This window comes from Natator depressus, chromosome 13 (genome assembly GCF_965152275.1).
Source record: "Natator depressus isolate rNatDep1 chromosome 13, rNatDep2.hap1, whole genome shotgun sequence".
NCBI lineage: Eukaryota > Metazoa > Chordata > Testudines > Cheloniidae > Natator > Natator depressus.
In genome coordinates, this window is record NC_134246.1 from 25,007,292 (window position 1) to 25,034,368 (window position 27,077).

Below are 27,077 nucleotides of genomic sequence, written 5' to 3' on the forward strand. Positions count from 1 at the left end.
AAATGGAGTTTCCCAGGCACTTCAATTTAAGTGGATTAGATAAAACAATAAAACAAGTTTATTAACTACAGAGAGAGCTTTTAAGTGAGTACAAGTAATGAGGCATGAAAGTCAGAAATGGATACAAGAAAATAAAGTTAAAATGCTACTGGTGCCTAACTTAGCAAATTACATCAGATTCAGGCAAAGTTTCTCACCATATGTTCTCAGCAGTGTTATTGACCAAACCTCTTAGGTCAGAACCCCTACTCCCCAGAAACCAGCAAATGCTTCCTTTGTCTTGTCACTTCAGATGCCATGAATGCGATGGTCGGGGGCTTGGTTGGAGGGGTTTCTTGGGTGTTTGTCCCTCCTTTTCATAGTTTCAGTCCTCCTCTTTAAAAGCATTTCCAGCTAGGTACCAGGAGACAAAAAGTCTCAAGAGAAGGATGTTCCCTGCTGCTTTTCCCTCATCTATTGGAGCTTCTTTTGTTTCCCTTCCTGCTTGATGACTCTGTTTACCACTCACTTGCCCCAGGGGCTTTGGATAGATCTGGGACCCAGGCCCACCTGGGGCTCTGGCTGCGAGAAGCTGTTTGCTTCTCAAATTCTGTTTGAAAGATGGACCATCATCCCTCCAAGCCCCAGACATGAGCTAGTCTCCTTTCTGGCAGTGAGCACCTAGGCCACGGCCCTCTGCTGCAGTTCCTGGAGAGTTTCACACTTTGCTGTCAGCATCGCCAGCAATGGGACACGTACGGGAAGATGGCGACAGCCAGGCCCCAGCCCGCTAGTGGCCAGGGCCTTGGATTGAGTCTGATTCTGGCATCAGCTGGAGAGGTCAGAGGACACTGACACCACATGGAACAGCAGGCCCTTCCCACTCAGGAGGAGAGCATGCTTCTGCTTTCAGGACTCCAAAACGTAGGGGGAAGGTAGATCCCAGGGAAGTCTCCCCTGTAAGGTAAAGGCAAGTCGCTTGGTGGTGGGCGACAGTGGAGCTGGAAGGCTGGTGCATGACTGAGCACAGATGGGCACCTGCTCTAATATCAGCCAGGGAGTGGACTCACCTCATTCACTTGGGCTCAGGAGAGAATCCCTCACTGCACTCTGGTGGCTGTTTGAAATGGAGTTGGGCTGGGCTCCTGGCCCCGGATTCCAGCGTTGTTCTGGCTGGCAGGTAACGGGCCTGTCACTGGGGGTTGCTGTCGGGCCCGACGGGCGAGACTACTAGACTGTCGCCTTACTGGGTTGAGCTTTTCTTATTAACGTCTCCGGGCTGCCAGCAGAGGTGAGAGAGCAGCACATCCGATGGCAAGGGGCTCCCTTTTCCAAGGAACGTGAGGCCACTCCGGTGATGGGTCAGAGTGCCCGTCGGGTTTCATGCCAGCCAGGGCGTCTGGTGCCAAAGGCTGCTGAGACTAGAGCTCTGGGGAACCCAGCTAGGCTGGATCTAGAGTCGGGACCTTTCAGGCCCTGTGTTCAGATGAGGGCCAAGCATGACAGTAAGAATATCAGGCCCCAGTTGGGTCAGGACACAGGACTGGGAGGAAGAGGAGTTTTTGAGGAGGAGGGAAGGAGAATCCATCTGGATGGGTGGGTAGCGCTGACATTTTTTGAGGTGGGTGGGGAGGTCACCCCTGTGGTATTTGCCTGCCTACAGCAGAGGAGTTGGAGGGCCAAGCAGGAAGGAGATGGGCTAATTTAAAAAGAACAGAGTAAAAAATTCAGAACGAAGGGTCTGTATTGGATCTGCACAACAGGCGCATGCCCCTGTGGCCCGTTGGGAAAGCAAGCTGGCAACAGCGCCTGCTAGTTACACCTCTTGCAGCAGGGCTTCTGCCTATCTTAGCTGTGGAGATCAGAATGAGACCTGTGGGGGGCAGGTTGCCCACATCTGCCTTCCGCGGGGTCCTTATGCCTTCCTTTGAAGCCGCCGGTGCTAGCTGCTGTCAGAGACAGGTCCTGGGCAAGCTGGAGCTTGGATCTGATCCAGGCTGGCAATTCCTCTGTTGCTGAACTGGTACTTACATGTCTATCACTGTGCAGCCCCTCTATGGCCAAATATATTGTATCACTCTCTAGGACCTCTTTACCTGCATGATCACTTGTGCACTCCCATATTCAGGGGCTGTCCCCCAGCCATGGACACGGCTGTCTGGCTTGTGGATACAGTGAAGTCCCCTCAGTTATGACAACATGGCCCTTTATTTACATTGCCATATAATCACCCACGCTGAGCTGTCCTCTAGCCCTGCTTGTTCTGGTCATGCAGGCAGAGACGCTTGGCATGGGTCCCTGTGCTCTGTGGCTGCAAAGCGTGCCTTATGGACTGGCTGCTGTCCATTCACTCCTCTTCCCCATGCTCTCCTGGGGCAGGTTTGGGATTTGCTTGCCCTGACCCTTGTCTGCGCAGAGCCCTTCCTGACCTGCTACATTCAGTACTCAGCAAACAGCGCCACACAATAGGATCGTCCCCCAGAGGGATTTGTCTTACTTCCATCAGCTTTTTTATTCCCTATGCCTCCCACATTCCCACCCATTGTTTTACACTTGTGGAGGGTGGGTGGGGGACACTTGTTTCCACTGGGATACAATTTCCCATCTGGCAGCTGCCAGCCATGTGTGTGATCTAACCAACAACTATCCCCCCCACACCTGTCACTTCAATTCATAGGCAGGGCCTGTCACCTCCTTATCCAGCCGCCCCTGTGCCCGTGTTGGCTTTCAGTCCTGATTCTTCCAGGCAGGGAATCTCACCTGGCCCAATAACACTGCAGCTGCCATTTCACCCACTTAATGGAGGAATATTGCGGAGCACTTGGGGTGAACCCTGGAAACACATCCTTGTGCCTTCTCTGGTTGGCACATAGCCCCTCTGTGGTACAGTGTGCCCCTGTACTGGTGAATGGGGCTGCATCTTACTGCAGTGCAAGGGGGTGCCCAGTTCAAAGCCAGTTGGGCATCCTTAGCCTCCTTTTGATATTCCTTTAAACCTGGCTGTGACTTCAGTGGCAGATGGGCATTGGGGCAGGCTGGTGCACTTCTGGTTTGGCTTAGGGGCTAGCATACCAGACAGGGACTTGGGAGGCCGGCTCTGGCCTGCTGGGTGACCTTGGACAAGTTGCTCTCCACCCAATGCCTCAGTGTTCCCATCTGTAAAGCGGAGGTCACGATACTGACCTCCTCTGTGAAGTGCTTTGAGCTTTGTGGCTGAAAAGCGCTAGATAGGAGGTAGGTATTATTGTTATTTATCCTCAGAAGAGGTGCAGAATGGGTACCTGCCGTCCAACCTCCCCCCCCTCCCCACTCCGCCAGCATCCCTCAGTCCTGGTGAGAGATGGGCCCTCTTCAGGTCACTGAATCTGGTACTCCCCATGCATGGGGAAGTTTAATCCAGATCCAAACTCCGGCCTGCAAGGCAAGGCAAACAGCAGCCCCTTTCCTGACTGTTTAGCTTAGGCCAGGACTGAGGCAGGCCCTGTGTGGTGACAATAGAAGGTGCAGGTTGGGAACTAGTGAGCCGGAGAGAACCACAGGGTCTGTCTATGCCCAGCAGCCTCAATGCAGAATCCCCTGTTCATTCATTGCCACTAAATTTCCTTCCTTCTCAGCTATGAGGGGATGATACAAGGCCCATCTCCAATCCTGGCCCCCTTTTCTGCCATCTGGGACATGGAAACTTGTCAGCTTGCTGAGAGAGCGCCCATGGGGCACAGCCCTGATGTTAGACAACAGGATCAGTGCTGGATACTCCCCACCTGCCAGGCTGGATTTGAAGCAGTAGCTTAGAGTCACGTGCAGGTTTCCCACCGCAGTGGGTACATGGTGTGCTCCTGTAATTACATCACTAACATCAGCACAGCCTAGTTCAATGTGCTGGCCATGAAGGGAGAAACCCTAGTATCTGATCTCGTGGGGGGAGCCCTGGAGCTGCTGCAACAGAAGTCCTTCCAAGGGGAATAGAAAGATTAGGCCTTTGCTGTTACCAGCCAGCATCCCCCTGTGCTGCCTTTGTTCATCGACAGCCCTTAGAATCAGGGGCATGTTAAAGATGTACTGGCTGTGCTGGGCAGGCATGGGCTGCTGGGTGGCCCCGGGCCAACGGGGCGAGGCGGTGGGTACGCTCTGCTGGGCGGCCCCGGGCCAACGGGGCCAGGCGGTGGGTACGCTCTGCTGGGCGGCCCCGGGCCAACGGGGCCAGGCGGTGGGTACGCTCTGCTGGGCGGCCCCGGGCCAACGGGGCGAGGCGGTGGGTACGCTCTGCTGGGCGGCCCCGGGCCAACGGGGCCAGGCGGTGGGTACGCTCTGCTGGGCGGCCCCGGGCCAACGGGGCGAGGCGGTGGGTACGCTCTGCTGGGCGGCCCCGGGCCAGTGGGGCGAGGCGGTGGGTACGCTCTGCTGGGCGGCCCCGGGCCAACGGGGCGAGGCGGTGGGTACGCTCTGCTGGGCGGCCCCGGGCCAACGGGGCGAGGCGGTGGGTACGCTCTGCTGGGCGGCCCCGGGCCAGTGGGGCGAGGCGGTGGGTACGCTCTGCTGGGCGGCCCCGGGCCAACGGGGCCAGGCGGTGGGTATGCTCTGCTGGGCGGCCCCGGGCCAACGGGGCCAGGCGGTGGGTACGCTCTGCTGGGCGGCCCCGGGCCAACGGGGCCAGGCGGTGGGTATGCTCTGCTGGGCGGCCCTGGGCTAGTGGGGCGAGGCGGTGGGTACGTTCTGCTGGGCGGCCCCGGGCCAACGGGGCAAGGCGGTGGGTACGTTCTGCTGGGCGGCCCTGGGCCAGTGGGGCGAGGCGGTGGGTACATTCTGCTGGGCGGCCCTGGGCTAGTGGGGCGAGGCGGTGGGTACGCTCTGCTGGGCGGCCCCGGGCTAATGGGGCGAGGCGGTGGGTACGTTCTGCTGGGTGGCCCCGGGCTAATGGGGCGAGGCGGTGGGTACGTTCTGCTTGGCGGCCCCAGGCTAATGGGGCGAGGCGGTGGGTACGTTCTGCTGGGCGGCCCTGGGCTAATGGGGCGAGGTGGTGGGTACGTTCTGCTTGGCGGCCCCGGGCTAATGGGGCGAGGCGGTGGGTACGCTCTGCTGGGCGGCCCCGGGCCAATGGGGCGAGGCGGTGGGTACATTCTGCTGGGCGGCCCCGGGCTGGCGGGGCAAGAGGGTGGGTATACTCTGCCGGGCAGCCTTGGGTGCACTGGGTGGCACAGAAGGCATGTACTGCCATGGCACACTGGGCAGCATGCAGACCGACCGTGCCTATGGTATGCTTGGTACACTGAGCACAGTGAGTGGAGTCATTCAGCACTTGTGCCATCAAGGCCGTTGGAGAGCAGTTATGGGGAAATCCCCTTGCCTGTGCCACATGGCCTGACCTGTACCCCAGCAGTCCAGGAGGAGTTTGCCTCAGACTGTTCGTACCGGCCAAGTGACCAGAGAGTACATATGCTGCTGATACCCCCTGGGCCCACTGCTCCCTGTGCCCGCCGGGCTGACCGCCGTGCATTGCGGCTCCAAACAAAGTGCCTCCCTCGCCCTTACGACTGTTTCTTGCTTCCGCTCCCCTGCCTTGCATGGTTGTGTATCTAGAGCGTGCCCCAGGGTATTTAAACATGGGAATGTGCCCTGGGAAAGCTGCAGGCTGACTCTGAAATCAGAGGAGACAATATACTGACAAATATCTGTTACCTCACGTCTGCACCTCTGGTTGTGTGGCTATAGCATGGAAGCCTGGCAATAGAATGGGCCCACTTTGTCCTAGATAGCTAAATGCCATCAGCAGACAGTGGAGAGACTTAGGCGAGCTGATGACGAGAGCAGCCTCTGTAACTCCTGCCATGGTCCTATTGAACCCCGAGCCCCCAGCTGCCCCTGGGATCGAGACAGCAGGAGGTGGCTGGAAGGGCCTCTGCGCCCCACGCAGTTGGGGTTGGAGGCAACTGCTCTGATTCTGTCAGCACTTTTGACACTTTCCTTGTCTCCTCTTTACAGATGAAAGAGGCGTCTCCTTTCTGATGCTTCCCTTTTATCCCCCCCCACTCACCTCCCAAGTGTGCCCCACACCAGTCCCTGCCCTCTTGCTTGTGCCCCCTGGGCTGTGGATCCAGGAGCATCATGCTGACTAAGACTGGTGCGTTCCAGAGACACTGCTGGAGCGGCCGAGGCAGGGGTGGATTAGCCTGAAATAAATCCTCCCCCTACCCCCCCAAAAAAGGAAAATTCTGGTTCTATCTGATTTAATCCTATCTATCTAATCTGCCTACCCCACACTCATCCCCCTGACCTGCTCAGCTCTCAGGGGTGTAATCGGCTTAGTGATATCCTATAAGAGAGGATGATTCTTTGGGTTCCCCTTTGGGGACTGCATAAAGAGAGAACCACGATGCTCTGCTGAAATGCTGCTGGTGTGGTTCATTTGGCCATCCAGCTGCTGGCAGTAAACTTGGATCATGCTGCTGCTCACCTTGGAGAGCTCTTCACCGTCTCTTTCTCTCTGTACTCTATGCAGTGGCCCATTGTCCCACAGCTGGGAACACTGCCTGGAACGTGTCCTGCTCAAGGTTGTTTCTTTCACTCTCTTGGCTGAAGTGTCTACCTCAGTTTTATTCCTGCCTTGATCAGAAGAAAAGGAGGCTCACTCTGGAAAACTGAGAGACGCTCTTGCTCAACAGAAGTTACGGGCTTGATGCAGGAGTCACTTAGTTAAGCAGGAGGTTACAGTAGATGATCACCATGATCTCATCTGGCCTTGATGTCTATGAATCGATGGGTTCATTTTATTTGCCTCCACATTTCTAAAACTTTTTTCTGCAGCCACAAGGGCTAGAAATGTACTCTTTTTTTAAATGAAAGCCAAGGTTCTCACATAACCACCTGACTCCAGGAGCTGGGGCTTTAAAGACAGTAGCCATTAATCATGCTATTCAGAAGAGATGGCAGTGCTGCATTTAAGCCCTTTTTGCGCTGTCCCCTTCACCTGTATAATTCTGGATAGAAAAGTTCTTATGGTCTCAAAATGTTTGCACTGATAATTAATAGCTCAGGTAGCATAAAATAGCACAATGTCAATTTCTTGAGCAGAAATAGTGTTTTCTAGCATGGCAGTCCCATGAGTCACCAGCTCTGCTGTAATACAGTAATTAATAGAATGTCCTCCTCTCCCACGTCCCAAACCAAACCTGTTTAGGACAGAATTAAATATGGATCTCAATTAAAGAACGTCTTTCATAACTGGAGACAGTAGAAGAGCGTGGCAGCCATTTCAAAGGGGGATTCTTTTGGGTGGGGACCGGGACTTGGGTCAAGGTGTGCTGTGGACTTGGCAGATTTTAGCTGCATGGTGCTTGATGGCAACCAGGCAAGTGGGAATCTTTCTGCTCCTGATTTATGCATCACATCTAATCTCTCCTGCTTTCTCTCTCCTCTGGGGCCAGGGAGATCAATGTGGGGTGGCTACTGGCTGTCACTCTCTGTGGGGCAGGGGTGTTGTCAGACTCTGATTTAATTCAGTGCATGGCATTCTCAGACTGGTGTTTAATTAAGCTGTCAGATCCTTACCTTTAATCAGTATGTGTTAGAACCAAGCCAAAGGCCTTGTCCCATGGCACTCAGGGAGGTCCTTCTCCTATGGTGAGGGGGGCATACCCACAACTACCCCACTGGACCACTCCCATTCTTTGCCCTAATGCCGCCGCAGACCCACCATTACAGCTTAGGGCTTGGGGAAGGACTAAACTGCCAAGGGTCTCCAGCCCTAGGGTGGGGTCCACTCACTCCCATTTTAGGAGCAAGAGGAGCAAGCCAAGCCATCCCATGCCTTTCCACCCAGCGGCTGGGCAGGATGTGTGCCGTGTGTGGTCCCCTGGTGTTGTGTGAGGGCCAGGGGAGCAGGGAGAGGGCACTGGTATGTCAGCTGTGGTTGGGCTCTGACACTGATGGTCCCATTTTTGCTGCCTTTGGAATCAGTGAAGAAGGAAATAAAGAGAAGTGTTTCCTCTGGCTGGTTGCTTTTTTTATAACTCTCTGTATGGATCTTTGATGCCTCCCAACTAGTCACCCATCAGAGGTTCCTGCCTCCTTAAGAGGTTCTCCTAAAGCAGCTCCCACTTTCCCAATATGGAGACCATCTCCCATAGGAAGAAACAAGATCAGTCTAAAGATCTAATCCCATTACTGACTAGTGCATGTCCTCGGGAAAGTCATGTAGCTTCTCTGTGCCTCAGTTTCCCCATCTGCAAAGTGGGAATATGAATCCCTCCCTATCTCACAGGGGTGTGATGAGGCCACAGTGCTGATAAGGGCTTTGAAGAGGGAAAGCGCTAAGTGTTGTTCTTTAACCTTTCTCTTCTCTCAGGGTTTCAGGACATTGCTCTGGGAGGCTGATCCCCTTTCCCCTGCCTGGCTCTCCAGTCTCTGCAAAGATGCGGATGTGGCTGATGTGAATCATTCTTTTCTTAAGGTTAAGATAAAAAAAACAAAGTAAAACCTCTGTGTACCTAATTCTCCATTGGTGATGTGACTCAGGTACGTCTGCAGCAGGGAGCCTCAGAGCCTAGGTCTGGTGCTAAAAATAGCTGGGTAGCCATTCAGGCTCGGGCTGGAGATCAGGCTCTGAAGCCTATGGAGGGGGGTTGGCTCCAGAGTGCGAGCACCAGCCCAAACCCAACCATCTACATGGCTATTTAAAGTGCCATAGCGCAAGCTCGAGTCTGTAGACCCATGCTGCTCTGGGTTTCTGCTTGCCATGTAGACTTACCCATAGTGACACCTGTGAGATAGTGAGATCACAGCAGGATGATGGGGGACTGGAAGCATTTGGGAGTGGTGAATGAGAGGGTGAAGTGCATGTGTGGAAAGCAACTGCCTTCTGGCCTCTGTCCTGAAAGTGCCACTAGGTACTCAAGTTGGGGGAAGAGAAGGGCCTGATCCAAAGCTCTTTGACTCCAGTGGGCTTTGAATCAGACTCCAACTGCCCAGAGAGTTCCTGTCTAATTTGTTTTAGCAACCAAATTTAGCTTTGCAACCTTTGTGCAGCAAGGTTGTGCAGAGTCAACGAGCAATATTAATGTGTTTCATAGAATCATAGAGATTAGGGTTGGAAGAGACCTCAGGAGGTCATCTAGTCCAATCCCCTGCTCAAAGCAGAACCAACACCAACTAAACCATCCCAGCTAGGGCTTTGTCAAGCCGGGCCTTAAAAACCTCTAAGGATAGAGATTCCACCACCTCCCTAGGTAACCCATTCCAGTGCTTCACCACCCTCCTAGTGAAATAGTGTTTCCTAATATCCAACCTAGACCTCCCCCACTGCAACGTGTTTATTAGGAGCAGTTTGAAATTCCCATGGAAACTTTTTTGTTTGGATGTAAAGAATTCCCTACCTGTCTGCAAACCAAACATTGACATGCGGAAGGTGAAACAGACTAGAAACAAACACTGACCAGTCTGTTCGCATTCTCCAAAGGGAGGGAAATGGGCAAAGCAAAGGAAGAATGTAGTGGGGGGAGGAGGTTGTTTGAAGAAAATTTCAATTTTGATTTTTTTCCTGCCGTTTTAATTGTCTAAGATGTGTCAGAAACACTGACATGGATGGTTGGTTTTCAGAAACAGCCCATATCTCCTGTCTGTCACACTGAGATTCATGGAGTTTCTCCTGATTTACTGTCATCTAAGAAAGTGGCATCTGGCCACAACGACTTTTATCCCAACAATGTCCCTTTAATAGCAGACATGGAGTAAGAGTCCAAGTTTCTCCTTCTCCGGAGCTGAATGTCTCTGGAAAGAGCTTTCCCAGCTCTCAGCTGCCTGGCTGCTGAGCCTAGCACCCAACTGCCAGGGAGGGAGCATGCCAAGGGTGAAGGGGATCTGAGCTGCACAGAGTGCCTTGCAGCTCCCAGCTGGCTACAGGCTCACCGAGCTGCACAAAAAGGCTTTTCATGCCCTGCACAAACAAGCGAGAGGCATGAGAGGTTGTTATCGCAAAGCATCGACGCTAGTGGCAGCTCAGGCTTGGGTTCCCAAAATAACCGCCTGCCGCAAACACCCAGACGTGAAACCTCAAAGGCTGAGCTTTATCGGCTGCTGTCTGGTCGAGGAGTGGGAATGGGCAGCTACTGTGAGTCCCTTTCTGAGAAACCCTGGTTTGCTGGCAGGGAGCTGTTGGGGAATAAAGGATTCAGGCACACTTAGATTTTCTGGGTGGTTTCTATAAACTGGGAGTGGCCTCACAGCCAGCAATATTACACCATTCCCTACAGCACCTCCTGCTGGGAGGGGCTGGGACTGCAGTAGCTGTGCGTTCTCCCACAGCTAGTGCTCCTGCACCTTTCCCTACAGCGCCTCCTGCTGAGAGAGGTTGACATGTGGTAGCTGTGAGTTTCCCCTGCAGCCAGCGCTATTACATGTGTAGGAGAGAGAGCCTGGAGCTCTGGGCCTGGTGTAGGGTCTGAGGCCTAAACCTTAGACTACAAAGTTAGGCCGTGTCCTGAACCAAAGTCAAGCCATGCTGTGAACCAGTCAGGCCCTGTGTCAAAGCAGATGCTTACAGGTTCACTGTCTGGTACATGAACCTGGCAACAGTATTGCTGGTGTTGTTAAAAAACAGGCACTCCTAAGAAGTACTAGGCACTAGATATTCCAGAAGGGTAGTACAAGAACACCCTGATGCAAAGTTATATGTAAACACGCTCCCTGAAGATGGTGGAGGGACACACTGACCCCTCCTAAAGATAAGATCAGGATAATGGATGGAGATGTTTTGTTCGAACCAACAGATACAAGGGGTAGGGTGGTAACGAACCACCTCAGAAGGGTATCAGTGTATGAAAGAGGGGTCACAAAAGGGGCGTCTTTGTCCAGCCGAGGGGGCAGCAGAAAGACCTGCTGCTGACTGAGCTGAGTCCATTGTCACAGGCATACATGCATTAGGCCACTAATACCATGCCTCGTCGACACACCTGGCCAAGCGCCTTCTCCACCGAATCGGATCTGTGGTCTTTCTGGGCAGTACTATCGAGGTCTGCTGAGCTGGCTGTCTGCATCAGTGTCCATTGGGTGCTCAGCCACTGCGGTGATGGACTGCAGCATAGAAACTGCTGGTCAATAGGCGGAAAGGAGGCGACCTGGTCAGAGCGCAAATCCAGCTGGGTACTGAGCATACCTCACCCCCACTGCAGTACAGTGAGGCAGTTAGCGTGTGTCCCACAGCATGTATTGTTCCCACCTGTATTGTCACAGATGATGATAAAAATATGGGGCTGGATTCTCAGCTGGTGTAGTTGAGAATTCACTTCAATGGAACAATGCTGATTTACAGGAGCTGAGGATCTTGTCCTGCCGTGCGCACGTGTCCACACTGGAAATGAGCGGAATGAAAGCACAATTCAACTTCTGCCCCATCCTTGAGGTTTTTCAGGTTCGGTTGAAGAACGCTTCATAACAATAATTACACACCTGGGCTGTGCCTCCGGGAGAACGAATTCATAAATGTTTGTGTGAAAGATGGTAAACGGTAGGGGTCATTGTTTTTAATGGGGAAATTAGGAATGATAAAAAGAAGGAACTGAGTGAAAGTCAGTACAGCTATGCAGAGAAGCAGTTGTCTTTGATGTCTGCTAACCCAGGACCTATCCACACCCAGGGACTACAGCTACTTAATGAGAAAAGGGAAATAATTACAGTACTACTAGTGTCAGAAAAACAAGGATGTTCACAGAACCCGCAACTCAACTCCCCTCTCACGCTGGTGTAAATCAGGAATAACTCCACTGGAGGCAAGGGGGTTACACTGGATTCAGTGGAGGTGAATCAGCCACACAGAGTGCCGTTTTAAACACCTATGTGCAGATTTGCCCTGGCTAATGCAAGAAGCCTGTGCTGATACCAATGAGCCAATGCAACAGTGTCATGAAAAGTCCACCTGCTTACCTCCCTTGGGCACAAACTAGGGAAGGACAATCGGGCCGGGACACAGCTTCATGGCATGCTGCCACCTTAACCTAGATCCTACACAGGCCTCTGCTCTAACTGTGCATGGCTGGCTGGGGCTCCTTGGCTTCAGTACGGGCCAGGGCCAGAGGTGAGTGGGGGTGGAGCCAAGGAAAAGCCACTCTCTGCAGCATGTGCCTCCTCGCACCAGGCAGGTTTCCATGTGGAGATGTACCCAGGGGTTGCTACTAGTGGAAGCAGTTGCTGGCCTTCCTTGCATTATACCTCTGGGAGTCAGTATCAGTACCACGACATAGCCAAACAGCAAAGGAAGGACCGCTACCCCTTCCTGCTTCTCCACGTGGGCACCAATGATACTGCCAAGAATGACCTTGAGCGGATCACTGCAGACTACGTGGCTCTGGGAAGAAGGATAAAGGAGTTGGAGGCGCAAGTGGTGTTCTCGTCCATCCTCCCCGTGGAAGGAAAAGGCCTGGGTAGGGACCGTCGAATCGTGGAAGTCAACGAATGGCTACGCAGGTGGTGTCGGAGAGAAGGCTTTGGATTCTTTGACCATGGGATGGTGTTCCATGAAGGAGGAGTGCTGGGCAGAGATGGGCTCCATCTTACGAAGAGAGGGAAGAGCATCTTTGCCAGCAGGCTGGCTAACCTAGTGAGGAGGGCTTTAAACTAGGTTCACCGGGGGAAGGAGACCAAAGCCCTGAGGTAAGTGGGAAAGCGGGATACCGGGAGGAAGCACAGGCAGGAATGTCTGTGAGGGGAGGGCTCCTGCCTCATACTGGGAATGAGGGGCGATCAACAGGTTATCTCAAGTGCTTATATACGAATGCACAAAACCTTGGAAACAAGCAGGGAGAACTGGAGGTCCTGGTGATGTCAAGGAACTATGACGTGATTGGAATAACAGAGACTTGGTGGGATAACTCACATGACTGGAGTACAGTCATGGATGGTTATAAACTGTTCAGGAAGGACAGGCAGGGCAGAAAAGGTGGGGGAGTAGCACTGTATGTAAGGGAGCAGTATGACTGCTCAGAGCTCCGGTACGAAACTGTGGAAAAACCTGAGTGTCTCTGGATTAAGTTTAGAAGTGTGTGCAACAAGAGTGAGGTAGTGGTGGGAGTCTGCTATAGACCACCGGACCAGGGGGATGAGGTGGATGAGGCTTTCTTCCGGCAACTCACGGAAGCTACTAGATCGCATGCCCTGATTCTCATGGGTGACTTTAATTTTCCTGATATCTGCTGGGAGAGCAATACAGCGGTGTATAGACAATCCAGGAAGTTTTTGGAAAGCGTAGGGGACAATTTCCTGGCGCAAGTGCTAGGGGAGCCAACTAGGGGGGGCACTTTTCTTGACCTGCTGCTCACAAACTGGGTAGAATTAGTGGGGGAAGCAAAAGTGGATGGGAATCTGGGAGGCAGTGACCATGAGTTGGTTGAGTTCAGGATCCTGATGCAGGGAAGAAAGGTAAGCAGCAGGATACGGACCCTGGACTTCAGGAAAGCAGACTTCGACTCCCTCAGGGAACAGATGGCCAGGATCCCCTGGGGGACTAACATGAAGGGGAAGGGAGTCCAGGAGAGCTGGCTGTATTTCAAGGAATCCCTGTTGAGGTTACAGGGACAAACCATCCCGATGAGTTGAAAGAATAGTAAACATGGCAGGTGACCAGCTTGGCTTAATGGTGAAATCCTAGCGGATCTTAAACATAAAAAAGAAGCTTACAAGAAGTGGAAGGTTGGACATATGACCAGGGAAGAGTATAAAAATATTGCTCGGGCATGTAGGAAAGATATCAGGAGGGCCAAATCGCACCTGGAGCTGCAGCTAGCAAGAGATGTCAAGAGTAACAAAAAGGGTTTCTTCAGGTATGTTGGCAACAAGAAGAAAGCCAAGGAAAGTGTGGGCCCCTTACTGAATGAGGGAGGCAACCTAGTGACAGAGGATGTGGAAAAAGCTAATGTACTCAATGCTTTTTTTGCCTCTGTTTTCACTAACAAGGTCAGCTCCCAGACTGCTGCGCTGGGCATCACAAAATGGGGAAGAGATGGCCAGCCCTCTGTGGAGATAGAGGTGGTTAGGGACTATTTAGAAAAGCTGGACGTGCACAAGTCCATGGGGCCGGACGAGTTACATCCGAGAGTGCTGAAGGAATTGGCGGCTGTGATTGCAGAGCCCTTGGCCATTATCTTTGAAAACTCGTGGCGAACGGGGGAAGTCCCGGATGACTGGAAAAAGGCTAATGTAGTGCCAATCTTTAAAAAAGGGAAGAAGGAGGATCCTGGGAACTACAGGCCAGTCAGCCTCACCTCAGTCCCTGGAAAAATCATGGAGCAGGTCCTCAAAGAATCAATCCTGAAGCACTTACATGAGAGGAAAGTGATCAGGAACAGTCAGCATGGATTCACCAAGGGAAGGTCATGCCTGACTAATCTAATCGCCTTTTATGATGAGATTACTGGTTCTGTGGATGAAGGGAAAGCAGTGGTTGTATTGTTTCTTGACTTTAGCAAAGCTTTTGACACGGTCTCCCACAGTATTCTTGTCAGCAAGTTAAGGAAGTATGGGCTGGATGAATGCACTATAAGGTGGGTAGAAAGCTGGCTAGATTGTCGGGCTCAACGGGTAGTGATCAATGGCTCCATGTCTAGTTGGCAGCGGGTGTCAAGTGGAGTGCCCCAGGGGTCGGTCCTGGGGCCGGTTTTGTTCAATATCTTCATAAATGATCTGGAGGATGGTGTGGATTGCACTCTCAGCAAATTTGCGGATGATACTAAACTGGGAGGAGTGGTAGATACGCTGGAGGGGAGGGATAGGATACAGAAGGACCTAGACAGATTGGAGGATTGGGCCAAAAGAAATCTGATGAGGTTCAATAAGGATAAGTGCAGGGTCCTACACTTAGGACAGAAGAATCCAATGCACCGCTACAGACTAGGGACCGAATGGCTAGGCAGCAGTTCTGCGGAAAAAGACCTAGGGGTGACAGTGGACGAGAAGCTGGATATGAGTCAGCAGTGTGCCCTTGTTGCCAAGAAGGCCAATGGCATTTTGGGATGTATAAGTAGGGGCATAGCGAGCAGATCGAGGGACGTGATCGTTCCCCTCTATTCGACACTGGTGAGGCCTCATCTGGAGTACTGTGTCCAGTTTTGGGCCCCACACTACAAGAAGGATGTGGATAAATTGGAGAGAGTCCAGTGAAGGGCAACAAAAATGATTAGGGGTCTAGAGCACATGACTTATGAGGAGAGGCTGAGGGAGCTGGGATTGTTTAGTCTGCAGAAGAGAAGAATGAGGGGGGATTTGATAGCTGCTTTCAACTACCTGAAAGGGGGTTCCAAAGAGGATGGCTCTAGACTGTTCTCAATGGTAGCAGATGACAGAACGAGGAGTAATGGTCTCAAGTTGCAATGGGGGAGGTTTAGATTGGATATTAGGAAAAACTTTTTCACTAAGAGGGTGGTGAAACACTGGAATGCGTTACCTAGGGAGGTGGTAGAATCTCCTTCCTTAGAGGTTTTTAAGGTCAGGCTTGACAAAGCCCTGGCTGGGATGATTTAACTGGGAATTGGTCCTGCTTCGAGCAGGGGGTTGGACTAGATGACCTTCTGGGGTCCCTTCCAACCCTGATATTCTATGATTCTATGATTCTTGGAATGTAAAGAACATGGTGGCCCTGAAGAGGAATTGGCAGGAGCTCAGTGACCAAACCTTCCGTGTTTGGAGATTCAGGTAGAGGGGCATCTGGGCTTTGTAGCCCTACTTGTCTGTTCTTATTGGTATTGGTCTTTTCCTCAGCCATTATTTCAAGCTAGTTCTGCTGGATGGTGGGACTTTGGCCAGAGACTCTCTTCATTCTGGTTGCACCACAAAAGCCTGACTCCCCCGAGAGGGTTTCATTGGGGTGTCCTGCTGAGCCGGCAGTATGAACATTGGGCCTGCAGACTGCTGCTGGGGAGCTTCATTGTGCAGGCCCAGCAAAGATTTTCCATTCGAACTGCAGCGTCTGTTAAAGCGTAATTATCTTTCCCAGGAGCTTGTGATAAAGGCTATAGCTAGGGTGCCAAACAAAAGTGGTTGCAAGCAGAGGACCACTCCTACAGGATATGTTGCAACTGGTCAGTAGTTTTGATCCAAAATACGTTTTGATGAAAAGGGACTGCTTTTGGAAATAACAATTTTCCAGAGTTTTCATTTCTTTTAATTTTTTTAAAAATAAAATACTTATTTTCCAACCACCTGTATGATACCTGGTATGGAATCTCTCTAATGCTAGCCATCTCCACTGCTTCCACTACTCCAGTGGTATTTTGATAAGCATGCATGAAGGCTCATGTGACTATCATTGAATAACTAGCAGAGATTCCATCACATGAAGGGTGTAATCAATAAATCATGTGCCAGTGATGGTTATTTTACAAGTCCAGTTCTTTCCCCACAGTTCAGTGGGCAGACTGTTACAGAGCTGTGTGTGTGCACATGCACTGTTGTACGTTTACACTGCCTTGGACCTGTTCAGGAGCTTCTCTCCTCAACTCCATAGTGATTAAGAGAAAATCCAGTTTGGTCTGTTTCCTTTGAAAGAAAGAAATGGAATGAAGGAATCATTGAAAAAACTCCATCTGCTGAACATCAAGTACTGCCATCTATGGCTTTGCTAAAGAAATTCATGCTCAGGTGCGTGTCACAAAGTAGCAAGGAAAGAATCTGCATTTGTGATTGTCCTAGTTGGGTTACCCGTTGACTGATTTGAAATCCCGAAGTGATTTCTAACATGTACAGATCCTGAACTTTCACTGGTGTGTGGCATATATACATCAGTTCCGTAAAAAATATTTTTTTTTCCTTGGAGAGCCTGACAGATAAAAATTCTATTGTAAGGATAATAATAGTTCATGAGAATACAGTATAAGTGAATGCAGCTGCAGTATCGTATACTTCCAGCTATAATAATCTGTATTTTCTTTCATGCAAACTTAGCAAAGTGTGACATACAAATCACTTCACTCACCGTTGAATTGCAGCCACCCCTGGGGTAAAACACAGCAGCTATTTAACGGTGCACAGCAACTCTACACAAGAGTGGTTAGGGCTCGAAATGAAGAACATATCCAATGGGGACTGCGGGAGGAATTTTGAGTAGCAAGCTGAAATTTATTTGTAGATGAAAGCTCTCTCAAGCTTGGCTCTAATGCAGCATCTGAACTTTCCATGAAGTTTCTGCTATTTACCCAACTTCGCAGCTGGGTTTGACTGAGGCACAAAGCACAAAGAGGCAAAGACTTGCCCAAGTTTGTATAATGAGTCAACAGCTCAGCAGGGGACTAGACCCTTGTATCCTCTTGGCTCCTGGTCCTTGGCTCTAACCACTAGACCATGTGGCTTAGTTTTGTTCCCGGTACTGCCTGCTGGAGTGTGGTCTGTAAAGAAAAAGCCTCAGTGTGACTAATAAAGGGAGGCATTTTATATAGCAGTAAAATAAGCCTGCTTCATTCAAGCGTGTGCTGGTGGCTCCATGAATGTGAAGTCAGGGGCTGGTTCTATGGCTGTTCACTAGGTTAAGCTAAATGGCAGATCCCCTCTGGGTGTGCACATGTTTGCAGTGGGGCAAACTGCATAGTTCTGTGTGGAACTGATTTAGGCCTTGTCCACATTAAGGCAAGTCACACCAGTGCAAAGCCCTAGTGTAGACACACTGCATGAGACCACAGCAAGGCTTACGCTAGCGCAGCTTACTCCAGTAATGTAGCTAGGGCCTTACTGGCTGTGTCTGTTCCCAGCAGCTATTATTCATAATAGGGTGTAGATGAGGCCCCACTCCTTTGGTGACACCTAGTGCCATGCTGGCAATGTGTCAGGAGTCTGAGGCCAACATTGGATTTGTATAGAAATGGACATACATTTAAAAACCACATGCAATTGGGTCTAATCTTTGTCTGATCCTCTACCTCCCTTGAGCTGTCATTAGAGCATTCTTCTCTGAGTTCACCAGCAATAAAATAGCTGCTGCCTACCAACAGTCCTTCCAAATATTGCATAATGCATTGTTACAGGAAGTCACTCGCCTCTGTGGAGGCAGCAGCCCAGCTCGAAGGAGCTAAGACCAGTAACTGGTGTTAGAGTAATGCTTGTTCGTAAATTATGTAACCCAACAAGTGTCTTTTTGTATCTGCTGCCTTAAAACAAAACACACTTGATCCTTTCTTTGATTTTTGTCAAGCAAATGGGCTGTGTTCCCCAATTATAGATGTGAAAGAAGGCTTATGTGACCATCGCTTAAACAGCACCCTATACCAGAAACCTACTGACCGCTATACTTACCTACATGCCTCCAGCTTTCATCCAGACCACACCACACGATCCATTGTCTACAGCCAAGCTCTACGATACAACTGCATTTGCTCCAACCCCTCAGACAGAGACAAACACCTACAAGATCTCTATCAAGCATTCTTACAACTACAGTACCCACCTGCTGAAGTGAAGAAACAGATTGACAGAGCCAGAAGAGTACCCAGAAGTCACCTCCTCCAGGACAGGCCCAACAAAGAAAATAACAGAACGCCACTAGCCATCACCGTCAGCCCCCAACTAAAACCGCTCCAACGCATCATCAAGAATCTACAACCTATGCTGAAGGACGACCCATCACTCTCACAGATCTTGGGAGACAGGCCAGTCCTTGCTTACAGACAGCCCCCCAACCTGAAGCAAATACTCACCAGCAACCACACACCACACAACAAAAACACTAACCCAAGAACCTATCCTTGCAACAAAGCCCAATGCCAACTGTGTCCACATATCTATTCAGGGGACACCATCATAGGGCCTAATAACATCAGCCACACTATCAGAGGCTCGTTCACCTGCACATCTACCAATGTGATATATGCCATCATGTGCCAGCAATGCCCCTCTGCCATGTACATTGGCCAAACTGGACAGTCTCTACGTAAAAGAATAAATGGACACAAATCAGACGTCAAGAATTAACATTTAACATTAACATTTAAATTAACATTTAAAAACCAGTCGGAGAACATGTCAATCTCTCTGGTCACTCGATTACAGAACTTAAAGTCACAGTTCTTCAACAAAAAAACTTCAAAAACAGACTCCAACGAGAGACTGCTGAATTGGAATTAATTTGCAAACTGGACACCACTACATTAGGCTTGAATAAAGACTGGGAGTGGATGTGTCATTACACAAAGTAAAACTATTTCCCCATGTTTATTCGCCCCCCCCCCCCCCGCACTGTTCCTCACAGATTCTTGTCAACTGCTGGAAATAGCCCACCTTGATTATAACTACAAAAAGTTTTTTTTCTCTCCTGCTGGTAATAGCTCACCTTACCTGATCACTCTTGTTACAGTGTGTATGGTAACACCCATTGTTTCATGTTCTCTGTGTATATAAAATCTCCCCACTTTATTTTACACTGCATGCATCCGATGAAGTGAGCTGTAGCTCATGAAAGCTTAAGCTCAAATACATTTGTTAATCTCTAAAGTGCCACAAGTACTCCTTTTCTTTTTACGAATACAGACTAACACGGCTGCTACACTGAAAAATAGTCTCCCTGGAATCCAATGTGATCCTGATAGAACTGATTACTGAGAACAATAGGCCCTTAAAGTCAGCCCTAGATAGAAATGCAGAACTAAGCCCAGAAAGGATTATTGACAGAAACAAAGACGGGGGGGAAAAAAAAGAGAGCCAAATCCTAAATGAAAGGTAGCTTGTGTGTGGTGCAGATAATCTCCTGTCCCTCTCTTGACAGCAGGTGTTGGTCAAGGCTGGTTGAATTTGTTGTGTGGGATTAGCCTTTCCCCTCTCCCCGCATTTGCCAGTGGGCTATTAGCACATTGCAACTCTTCCCCAGTCTGGACACTTTGATACTGTTGTTATTGTGTTGCAGCAGTGTCTAGGTGTCCCTAGTCATGGCTCAGGACTGCATTGTGCCAGGTGCTGGACAAACGCAAGGCAATGTTTTTTCCCCCTACCTACATGCCTAGGCCTCTGGATTGTTTGTAGTGAGGATCCAGGGGGACAGTGCAGTTGGAGCCTGGCGATTGGGTGCGGAGGGCACATGGAAAGTTTCCATTCGCTCACTGGGTGATGTAACCTTCACAAACTACCCTTTTAAATTTCGTTTCTTCCACAGATGTGGGCTGGGGGGCCTGAAATGCCTTCCCCGGTAATCCGTGCGGGAGGAAGACTCATTGCACTGCGGCGAAGGGTTGCAAGAAGCGAAGAAAACTGGAGGTGTGTGAAAACGCCCCCATCCAAAATGTGGAAGCTGGATCCCCCACGTCTTCGCTGCTTGCCCAGCCGTAGCAGCGCCGGGGACAAGCCTGCTGCTTGCGGGTCCCAGGGACAGCGGCTCCATTAGGGAGGATTAAACCCCAACGCCTGATGGGGTGGCCACTTGTTCTGCTGCACAGGGGCTATCTGCTCCTTCCATGTTGGCAGCACTTGGGCCCCCAGGCGCTACCCCAACACAGCTCAGCCCCCATTCTGGGCCGGTCCAGCGGGTGCCTGCGGCCAGGGAGCGGGACCGTGACCGGCGTTGGATGTGGCCTTGGGGCGCTGGTGCCTGGGCAGATCTGCCCGGGGGCCCAGGCTCGCAAGCCCCGCTTGCTGTAGCAAGGCAGCGCCGCTCCCCACCTGGCTGCGGGCAGGGCGAGGCGAGGGGCCAGCCCTAGCTCTCGGTGGGCTGCTGGAGCCTCTTCCCCTTCCCCGCCGGCGTCCCCCCCTCCGTGCGGAGGCTAGGTCCGCCCCTTCCCTCTCGCCCGCCGGGCTGCAGCCTGAGCTCCCAGCCCTCCCATTCCTCCCCGCCCCGCCGCCGCTTGCCGAGCGATTTGTCCCGCTGCAGGGCGGGGAAGCGGCCGCGTCGCTGGAAGCGGGCGGAGAGCGAGGCGGCGCGGAGCTTGGGATGCCGCTGCTGAGCCGCTCCCTGCACAGCCTGACTCCGGACCAGCCAGCCAGGTGAGCGGGGGGCCCCTGCTTGCACCTCCCCGGGGCCCTGCACGCTTGGGACCGCAGCCGCCGCCCCAGCCGGGGCTCTAGCCCCACGGACGCGGGCTGCAGCCTCCGTTCGGATCTGCGGCCCCTCGGTGGCCTGGCTTGCAAAACCCGCGGGGTGGGTGTTTCTGGGGCCGTGCGAGCGTGTGTGTCTGCCTCCGAATATCCCCTCTCCTTGCAGTGTCTGCTCGGTGCCCCCCCCACCCCCGCCCTAGGTGCAGCCGCGTCCAGGTGGCCTGCTTGTGATTTCGCCATCACATTTACCCCCCCCCTTGCACGTTGCCTGTGCAAAATTCCCCATCTTTTCCCCTCCGAGTGCCCGCTGGGGAGGGGTGTGTTCCTTTCTTCCCCCGCCAGCCTGCCACTCGCTATTGCACGCTAAGGAGAGAGGGGCAATCTTGGTTCGGAGGGGCGTCCATTTCTGGGGGCACAGATGCGGCGTGTTCCCTCCTGATCTCCTGGTTTGAAGGCTCAGGTCCCCTCAGACTCCTTGCCTTCCCCCACCCCCGAAATGGTAGCTGACACATTTCTCATAGCTACCCTCTCCCTTCCCCCGGATCATGGGGAATGCTCTAACCGGGAACGGATCCGCTCAGGTCTGGGCTCGGAGGTGGCGGGCAAGACACTTGGGAGAAAACAAAATGAAGGGGAGACGCAGCTTGTTCTGGTTGCCGCTCACATGCGCGCACACACACACATTTTGCTCTGTGTCAGAGCAGAGATCAAACTGCAGGCGTGTGTGTGTATTTGGCGTTGTCAGAGGACTGAGGAGCTGGAGGGAACCTACACTGGGGAAGGAAAGGGGAGGAACAAGCATCAGGGAAAATTCCCCCTGGGGTGGGCTAAACGGCAGTCCATAGAAGACTTGTCCGTGCTGAAAGTTTCTGGGCATGGCCAGCTCAAACCTACCTGATTTGGTTTCCTTAGTGACACACCCAGTGGAGCAGGGAGGAAAGGGGAGTGGTGAGCAAGCCAGGAAGGCAGAGAAACCTTTCATGGGGAATGGCGGGTTTTGTTTTTGTTTTTGTTTTTTGTTTTTTAAATATATACTAAGCAAATGATCTGTCAGGGCCTCTCCCCTCTGCCAAGGTCAGATGGCTATGACATCTCTTCCCCTTCAGAGAGCTGGAAGGCACTGAAATACTAGCAGATCTGTCAGTCTCGAGCAAGGCTGGGCCACCACGCCCAGATCTCTGCTCCTCCTGTGATATGAATACTCTCTGTGCCATCACCTATAGTTTCTTAGATGCCTCTGAATTGGTTTCCTGTAATGTGCACAAAAAGTTTTAAACACAGTTTATTTTCCCACAGCTTTGTACAGGGGTGGGAGTATGTACACGTATCAGGGGATAGCAAGACATGATCCCTCTCCCCCAGTGCATTTGCGGTTGAAACATGGGGGGTTTGATCTTGCAACAATGAAACAGTTGGGTATGTTTTGCCACCTTCTTAGATGGGAGCAGAATTGGGCCTCAAGGCTCTGATCTCTCTAAGGCTTTGTTATGCTCACAGTTGTTGATTTGTAAGAAGAGTTCCCCATGCACCCGCACCAATTCTTCTACACTACACTCTGGAGAAGCCAGTGCTCTTTTTGATGTGGCTGTCCACAACAGTTAAGGCTAGTCTCTGGCAGTCCCAGAGTCTCTGGCAGCTGAGGGTTTAAATAAATCCCACAGCCAAACAATAAACTGCAAATGGGGGTGAAAAATGTGTATGATTCTGGAGCCCCACTGGAAAGTACAAGCTAGGGTGCCTAAGGAATTTAGGATCAGGCTCAGATTAGGGAATTCTAGGGGGGAAATCTGACCACAGGAATTCCTCTGAAATTGGAACTGCTGTTTTGCCCTTAATAATGTTTGATTGCAGGAGTGTTGATGTCAGGAGGATAATATACATTAGAGGAGAGTGTGCAGGGAGCCAGGAACAACTTGGAATGGGTCTCTGCATATTTCCAGGGTTATTTTTGGAATATCGTCAGATGGCAAGAGGTAGGCTCTGGAGGTATAATAAAGCTTCACACTTTCTTAATTGTCTGATTATACGGGAGATTGTGCAAAGGTATGGGACCTTGCGAGTCCCCTTCCTTTACCATTGGTGCATTTACAAGATGGATTATTTCCACCACGACATTTCTCCCCTCTTGCGTTTCTAATGCTTCCCTCAATATTTGAAATTATGGGCTCTTTCCTGAGCAAAGAACGGATTGAGTGTGCTCTTTAATTTATACAATATATCATGGAAGTTAGAGATGGAAAAGCTTTATTAGATCATCTAGTGGTTGGTGGGAGCTAGCTCCTTATGGTCTATTCTCTGGACCTTTTCCCAGTCTAGTTTCAAACCTCCCCAGAGGGGTGGCTTTCCCCATTTCCTTGGAGAGATTGTTCCATGCTCTAATCAATCTCACCATAAAGATGCTTTTCCCTGATCTTCAGCATAAATATTCCTTTTCCTCAATTTTCTCGCATTAGATTTGCTTGATGTATTTCAGCTTCAAAGCTATAAAGAGCTAGAGACCTGTTAAGTATATTATTAGTCTGAGTTATGCCCCATTGGGGTGCCCTAAATGATTGCTCTTTCTCTCTGGTGGCTTTACCCCTCTCAGCTATCTAAGGGAGCGCTAGTCCAGAGTGGCCACCTGCTTATGCATGTGTTAATGTCCATATCCATGGTGGGGGGGATGTGTGTGTGTGTATACATACACCCACACACACGAGTGATGCTTCTATTCTGGATTGAGCATGTAAACCTATTTCTTTGTGTTTTGCCTCACTGCAACCTACTGGAGAGCTCTGTACCTGTCAGATCCCATTCCCTCTCGTACGCGGGCTGTAGTGTGACTGTGCATGCAGGGAATTGTTTTAGCCACTCGCTGTGGTGTTTCTTTGTCCTTTTCAAACTAGATAAGGTTGATCAATGTGTGCTGAGGAGAAATGGGGCAGGCTCACGGGAGAGAGCTAGCACTGGGGAACTTTCTCTGAATAGGGAGGCCTTGATCTCATGTGGTCACTGGACTGGAGCCTGTTTGTTTACATAGGTAACTTCCTGGTGCGAGTGCCTATGCTCTCAAATGAGACCGATGCTTTGTAGACTCTGCCCAATGCTGACTTTGGACCCCAGCAGCAAGAACAGGGACTGTGCTGCAGGCTCTATGCCAACTCTTGATTGTAATGGCATGTGCCAAATTTGCTGTTGACGTTCCTACTCCCAAAGCTTCCCTTCCCTCTCCCCTCCTTACACACACACGACTTGCAGAAGATCTCTCTCTCTCTCCCACCCATTCACCATGCCCTGGCTCTCATGCTAGTCCCCATCGGGATGCAAGCTCTGTGTAGCATTACAAATGTTGCCTCCCCTATGTCGCCCCAGCAAGGTCTCTTATCTTTGCACCTAGCACGGGCCTCCCCTGTGTCCCCTTGCCACTGGGGCAGTTGCTGGTAGTGGGGGCATTTGTCTTTTCTGTTTACAACCAATGTGTTGTGTTTAGAGCTTTAACAGCAACTTCAGGTGGTAATGAAGGCATGAAATCAGCTATTACCATAAATAGCAAAGCAGAGCTCCCACTCCTTAGGAGTGTGGCGGGAGCACATCTGTCTTGGGGGAGCTGTGGTTTGACACCATGGCTCAAGAGGCTGGTGGACTGTGCTGCTTGTCTGTGAATCTGCTATCCACTTGCAGTCGTGGCTGAGGTATGATCCTCCCTGTGAGTGCCGTTCTCGATCGTGTGGTGACATTGCAGATCCACTCTGCTGGCCTTCAGCCCAGGGAGAGGAAAATCTCTCTCTTTCAGAACCTCTCAAATTCCTCTCTGATTGAGATAATAGCCGTCATATCTTGGGGTGAGCGGAGTAGCAATAACAAGCATTTGCTAGTCCTCTGTGGACTAAAATAATAATAAACTAGTATTTAGGGTGACCGGATAGCAAGTGTGAAAAATCGGGATGGGGGTGGGTAATAGGTGCCTATAAAAGAAAAAGCTCCAAATATTGGGACTGTTCCTATAAAATCGGGACATCTGGTCACCCTACTATTATTCCCAAATGCTGCGACTTGCATTTGTGTTGCTGCAGTGTGCTGGTCCATTAGGAGGTTTTCAAATGCACTCAGGGTACTGGGGCACCGAACTTCCATTTGTGCCTTGGGAAATCTCCTCCTCAAGCTAGAATATGAATTGTTAGGACATTAGTAAGAATGGCTTTGAGGGTAAGGTACTGGGCGAGAGCTGGGTTCAGTTCCCACGCAGGCTCCCTGGAAGGTGTTGTCCCCGTGCCTCTGTTTCTCCATCTGTACAGTGGTAATATCTCATTGCTTGTGAGGATCTCTGATACTGTAATGATTGGGGAGTGGGCAGAGCTTAGATGGAAATGCTGTCACTGGTAATATGACTTTTGGTTTCATAGCAGATCCAAGATGGGAGTTGAGCTGGCCTATCTCTCTATATTAGGTTTTGCTATAGTGCCTGTCCCTTTCCCCAGTCAAGGAGACATGGGTCAGAGAAGATTCCTCAACCCCATCGTATGGGAAGCCTCCCCCTGCTCATCTGTGTGAACACACATGTATACAGTTATCAATATGCTACTCTAATACAACGTCTAAAAATGTGCTCGCCCAGAGAACGTGACCGCTTCGGCCGAGCGGCCTATTGTTCTCGTTGGAGCAGTCAGGTGTCTCTAAGTCAGCGGGTTTTCATTGTAGTCATGGAGGGGAAAAATGGAAGTGTAAGACTTTTAAGGGGAAACCTGAAGAGCATTTTCAGTGCTGGAAGGAAATGGCTGGGAGCCTGTCCTGTTCAGGGCTGTGCCTTGCTGGACAGGGCTGGGGCTGACTCCAGGGGCGGCTGGTAGCTATATCCGGATTATAGGTGTTAGGGAGTGATTGCAGGGGAGCATTACAATGTTTCAGTCATGGCATAAATCCCCACTCACCCATCCCTTTAAATCCTGAGCTGAGAGCTGTTGCGTTGTCTGAGACCTGAGCACGAGAACACACAATAAAAGGGATCAGCAGCTGGTTCTCCCACCTGGACTACTGCACCTCTCCTTGCTTTGGCACAGCATCCCCTTGGGAGCGGAGCTGGATGCCAGGGAGCTATACCTCTGACTGTCTGGCAGCAGATGTCTCGTCTGCAAGGGTGGAGCATGATACCAGGTGGATAGAAAGCTGGCTAGATTGTCAGGCTCAACAGGTAGTGATCGACGGCTTGATGTCCATTTGACAGCCTGTATCAAGCGGAGTGCCCTAAGGGTCGGTCCTGGGGCTGGTTTTGTTCAACATCTTTATTAATGATGTGGATGATGGGATGAATTGCACTGTCAGCAAATTTGCAGATGACATTATGCTGGGGGGAGAGGTAGATACGTTGGAGGGTAGGGATAGGGTCCAGAGTGACCTAGACAAATTGGAGGATTGGGCCAAAAGAAATCTGGTGTGATTCAACAAGGACAAGTGCAGAGTCTTGCACTTAGGAAGGGAGAATCCCATGCACCGCTACAGGCTGGGGACCGACTGGCTAAGCAGCAGTTCTGCAGAAAAGGACCTGGGGATTACAGTGGACAAGAAGCTGGATATGAGTCAACAGTGTGCCCTTGTTGCCAAGAAGGCCAACAGCATATTGGGCTGTATTCGTAGGAGCATTGCCAGCAGATCGAGGGAAGTGATTATTCAGCACTATTGAGGCCACACCTGGAGTATTGTTTCCAGTTTTGGGTCCCCCACTACAGAAGGGATGTGGACAAATTGGAGAGAGTCCAACGGAGGGCAATGAAAATTATTAGGGGGCTGGGGCACATGACTTATAAGGAGAGGCTGAGGGAACTGGGCTTATTTAGTTTGCAGAAGAGAAGAATGAGGGGGGATTTGATAGCAGCCTTCAACTACCTGAAGGGGGGTTCCAAAGAGGATGGAGGTCGGCTGTTCTCAGTGGTGGCAGATGACATAACAAGGAGCAATGGTCTGAAGTTGCAGTGGGGGAGGTCTAGGTTGGATATTAGGAAACACTATTTCACGAGGAGGGTGGTGAAGCACTGGAATGGGTTACCTAGGGAGGTGGTGGAATCTCCTTCCTTAGATATTTTTAAGGTCAGGCTTGACAAAGCCCTGGCTGGGATGATCTAGTTGGTGTTGTTCCTGCT

General features: G+C 51.0%; 1 protein-coding gene across 6 annotated transcripts in view; it reads left to right on the forward strand.

The window, feature by feature from the left end:
• Nucleotides 1–20,729: 20,729 nt before the first annotated feature.
• EPB41L1 (erythrocyte membrane protein band 4.1 like 1) overlaps nucleotides 20,730–27,077 on the forward strand; it is a 151,120-nt gene continuing 144,772 nt past the window's right edge. The window contains exon 1 of one of the 6 annotated variants that reach the window (XM_074970257.1): nucleotides 20,730–20,913. The gene's annotated coding sequence lies outside the window, so the exon portion shown is untranslated. The remainder of the gene's footprint in view (nucleotides 20,914–27,077) is intronic. The other 5 variants (XM_074970255.1, XM_074970256.1, XM_074970254.1 and 2 more) reach the window with 5 other exon arrangements.